Source organism: Triticum aestivum, chromosome 7D (assembly GCF_018294505.1).
Source record: "Triticum aestivum cultivar Chinese Spring chromosome 7D, IWGSC CS RefSeq v2.1, whole genome shotgun sequence".
NCBI classification, from domain to species: Eukaryota; Viridiplantae; Streptophyta; class Magnoliopsida; order Poales; family Poaceae; genus Triticum; species Triticum aestivum.
In genome coordinates, this window is record NC_057814.1 from 608680107 (window position 1) to 608684775 (window position 4669).

Sequence of the window (4669 nt, forward strand, 5' to 3'; positions counted from 1 at the left end):
TTTTTTTTCTTTTCTGATATTTGCACAGGTTACAAAACATATTACTGCACAGAATATAGACAGCACAACATATAAACAGCAGAGTTATCGAATACAATAGAAGATTAGTCTCCGAATACAATTCATCATATTAGTCTCCGAATTCAAAAGACCGAACAAAGTTAGAACATTACAAGTCTCGAAACCGCGAGTAGCGAGTTTGTCTTCACATTACAAGTCGATATCGATCATCTAAACTACCATCACATAGAAGAGAGCTGCGGTCATCACGATTAGCATCATCGCGATGAAACTGGTCTTCATCCGGTTCCTCCTCCGCTCCCTCCTCTCTCCCGCTAGATAGCGCGTGTATCTAGCTTCTGCCTCCGCCCTAGTGGTGTACCCTTTGTAACTGTTACCGCTGAAACGGCGAACCTGTCTCCGACACTCCTCCCAGTCGTCGTAGACTCGGGGAACCTTACCCTTGTACACGACATATGATGGCATCTCTATGCACTAGCCAAACAAAACTTTAGTAGCAATTCACAGACAATACATAAGCAATATATAAGTATGCAACAAAAGGATCGGAAGAGAAAAGCAACACATTAATAGCACGATTCATGGTCCTACTAATAAATAGCATCGATTACATATAAGTTGAATGACTGTCCAAACCAAAGAGACATACAAGTTCATTAAAGTTTAATATTACAACATGAGCCAATCGACATTTCAGAACTACATAGCATCACTACTTTCGACTCGACTGAGGGACCGGAGCGTGGATGAAGCCGCCGTCTTTCGTGATGCTCATGAAATCGCGGGCGTTGTCAGCCTGCATTTGTAGCGTTGTTTCTATCTCGCTGTTGGACGGTTGATGTCTGAGATAGAACTGCCCCGAGGTACGAAGGACATCTTGATGGATGATTTCCGCAAACTCCGACTGGATGCGAAAGAATTCTTGTCTGATGTCCGCGTCCTGGATTGCCGACAAGTGTGCGGCCCAATCTTTGAGATTATTTGGTAGCAGAAGGTGATTATGGTCCCGTACGATCGCCCGCATGTGATGGAGGGCGTAGTAGGCATCCTTCTGACCGCCAGGCGGCTGCTTGACGCAGGAGAACGTCGTATTGTGGCTGAAGATGTGCTTGCCGTACCTACGAACTGGCCTGCTGAAGGTGCCTCCAGATCTGGCGTAGCCGGGGAGAACATCATCAAGAACTTTCTTGATATTTGTGTAGTCTTTCTTCGACTGACGGTCCGGGTCGAAATACGTGGCCATGGAATATTTCGGGCTTAAGAGGATGAGTGTGCAATGTGTGTCACTACACAAAACACGGAATGTTAGAAAAAAAAAAGAATGATCGAAATCTAAGAAATCATATGTTATGGGGCGGTGAGGGGATGACTTACTCGGGAAAGTAAGGCACGAGGAAGTTATCCTTATCTGGGTTTGCCAAAATGACGCCTTCGAGGTATGAACTCGCGACTTGCCGGTCCCCATCGTTGCCCAAGATCTTGGCACGCATGTAGAAGGGGTCGACTATCACGATGTCCGGGGTCTTGTCTCTAATGATCTGCATCTCCATACTCAACGAAAATAGCCGAACGAAGGTGTAGTGCAGCGGATGAAGGTTAAACATAGCGAAGATGTCATCAAACCGCAGGACGATCGTACCCCCGATGGCGCTATCCACAAAGCCCTTGCCCTCTGGCACCTTGGCCACGAAAACCGGGTATGCCACATCATTCTCGGAGAGACGCCGCTTCTCCAAAGAAAGAACATTGTCATGCAGACTCCGCATAGCACCGGTTGCAGCATTGAGCAGATTAGTCGGTAGCATCGGCCTACCTGCCACATGCACCCTCCCCGAGATATCCTTAGGTGAAGGTGGCCCGTCCTGAGCACGGATGGTACTCGGTGTCGGCTGGCTCGCACCGCCCTTGTTATTCTTTCGTTTCCGTCCCTTCTTCCTCATCTCCTGTAATGGGATCGAGTTCTGCTCAGAGACTGCCTTCTTGAGTGTGTTGGGGCTGATAATATTCCGCACCTCGGCTATCTGAGGCTCGGTGAAGGCTGCAGCTGGAGGCGTCTCCTGAGAACTGAACGCCAGACGACGCCTCTTGAAATTGGGTTTCTCCACGGTACCAGCTAGATCGTGGTCGTCTTTTTCAGGGTTGGGTTCTTGAGAAGGAGGCCCGAAGAATTCGTCACCGTACCCATGTTCGGCAAAGTACTTATCAACGTTGGCAAATGTACCTCGTCATTGTCATCGTCGTCCGGATCCTGTGCCATATGCATGTCCGAATCCTGTGCCATAGGGATGTCCGGCATGTCCGGTAGCGTTGCGGCGGTCTTGCCATGGCTTGGCGCCGGCACGACTGGCGGTGTTGTCTGTGGGGTGGTGTCCCCGCCCCCAAATGAATCTGGCTCTTCGGCCGAAGGAGGGGCTAGCTTACGCAGGCGCTGAGGGTCATCACATCATCTTCGTCGGCCCCGGCGGGTCGAATCGAAGGTAACAACTCGTCGCAGCCTGGCAGCACCCGAACCAGTTCAACCCTATACACGGTGGGTGGCATCGGATTACCGTGGAACACGGGGTTGCCCGGTTGAACGATTCTGCCCTTGGCGACATCGATCAACTCGCGGCCCACGAAGTGCAGGAGAGTGCATGGAACGTCGGCGGCGCCCTGCGAAAACATGTAGGGCGTCAGGGATGCCCAGTCAAAGGCAAGGAGATGAAGTCATCGGCCGAGAGGCTTAGTTACCGTGATGGCGTCGAGCTCGACTAATGTCGAGGCACCGGAACCGGGGGCGGCCCCTGTTGGCCGCCCGCAATCCACGCCTACAGCCCCTCAATCAAGCTAGGCACAATGGTGGTGAGCGTCGTTCCCAGTTGTTGTTGCACTTGCTCTTGGACAATCTCCGAAATCCGCGCCACTTGTGCCTTGAGTTCTTGAACCTCGCGCGAATGGCTTTCTGAGCTGGTCTTTTTCTCCTTTCGCCCACCAGCGTTATAGTATGATGACCATTTTGTGGACAAGCCTTTGTCGGCCACACGACCAGCTGACGATGGCTTACTGAGCTTATCCTTGTTTTTCATTATGTTCAACGCCCTATTTAGAGTGTTGTCCCAAGCTGGGGAGCTCTGAGACGACCCCGCGCTACTGCTTTCAGTCTCCTGCGGAAGGAATGTGAACCATTTAGAAATTTGGCTTCATTAATTAGAATGCAACCATATGGAGCTAATTACGCGGGGGTGTATTCCTTACCAGAACACGCTCAAGCGCCTTGGTCTTTGGATCCGTGGTAAGCTCCTTTGTTACCGGGTCCTCCTTATAGTCGGCCCTGACATAGTTCCTGGTCTGCTTCTCACGGTATTTCTCGAAGCGGGGCGGTAGGCCTTGCTCGGCACGCTCCGCGTCGTCCTTGTCCCATATAGGTTCTGCCACTCTGTAACCGCCGGGACCGAGTTTGTGGACCCCTAAGTTCAAGTCCCGCATATCTTTCCCCCACTGACTTGATTCCTCGGATGCGCCGCTCTCGCACTTGATCTTGAACTCCTTGTAGTCATCTTCGCTGATCGAAGGATTTTTCGCCTTGATCATCTCATAACTTTCACCTTTGTTAATCATTCTCGTCACCGCGCTTCTCCAAGTAGACAGGGCCGTGCTCATCTTCGTGAGGGCGGCACTGTTCACTTTATTCCCTGATAGGCGTGTGTTTGCAAACTCAGCGGGGAACTTGTATCGTTCGTGCAGCTTCGTGAAAAGGAGGTTGCGCAAATTCCGTCGGTCCTTATGCCTTAGGTCCTCGGTGTTGATCGAGACGGTGCTCCGGAGAATGCACCCGAGCTGAACTGAGTACCCCTTGACTAATTCTTTGGGCGCCGTTAGATCCCCGTCGCAGTTCACTTCGGTAAATTCCTCCTTGACGGTGCCGAGCACGTTCGGGCGCCGGTCCTTCCGTTGCCTCTTCGGTTGGCTGCCATCTGTGCGTGCGCTGGCATCATCAGTGGTGGCATCCTCGGCGGCACCATCAGTGGTGTCATCCCCGACGCCACTAGGGGTTGTGTAGTCAGGATCGGTGTCTTCCGCGGCGTCCTCATAGCGGTGAGGTTCTTCCTCCATCTCCTGGGATAGCTCCCAGAATGCCTTGCCGCCCGAACCGCCGGCCTCATTGTTGTGGGCCATGTTTTGCTCTAAATAGGAAAAAAGTTTGGTCAAAAAGTTGGTTATTGTCAAGGAACAAGATCTCTAAGTTGACCAAATAACCTAATTCTCGAGGAATTTGCTACTAGTGTGTTGTTGCTAAGGTCCAAGTCCCTTCCTAACCCCCTTCTTCTTGTCTCCTCTCACTATCTCTCTCACACACATGGCAAGCAAGGGTGTCTGAGTGTGTGAAAAAATACTTAACTAATCCAAGGGCTGAAAATTGATCATTTAGGTTTTTATCGACATCGAGGCACCCTAAAAGCCAAGGTTTTATCATTTAGGGTTTGACTCTTGGCTAACCAACCTCACCTCCTCCTCCTCCTCTTCTTCTTCTTTGTCTTCCTCTGATTAAATGGATTTCTAGGATGTAGGTGGATTCATGTGTATATATACACCTACACTAACTACTATCCAGCCAGTGTGTTTAGACTAGATCGGGGGGTGTTGTCTTCTGTTGTGTCATTTTCATAGT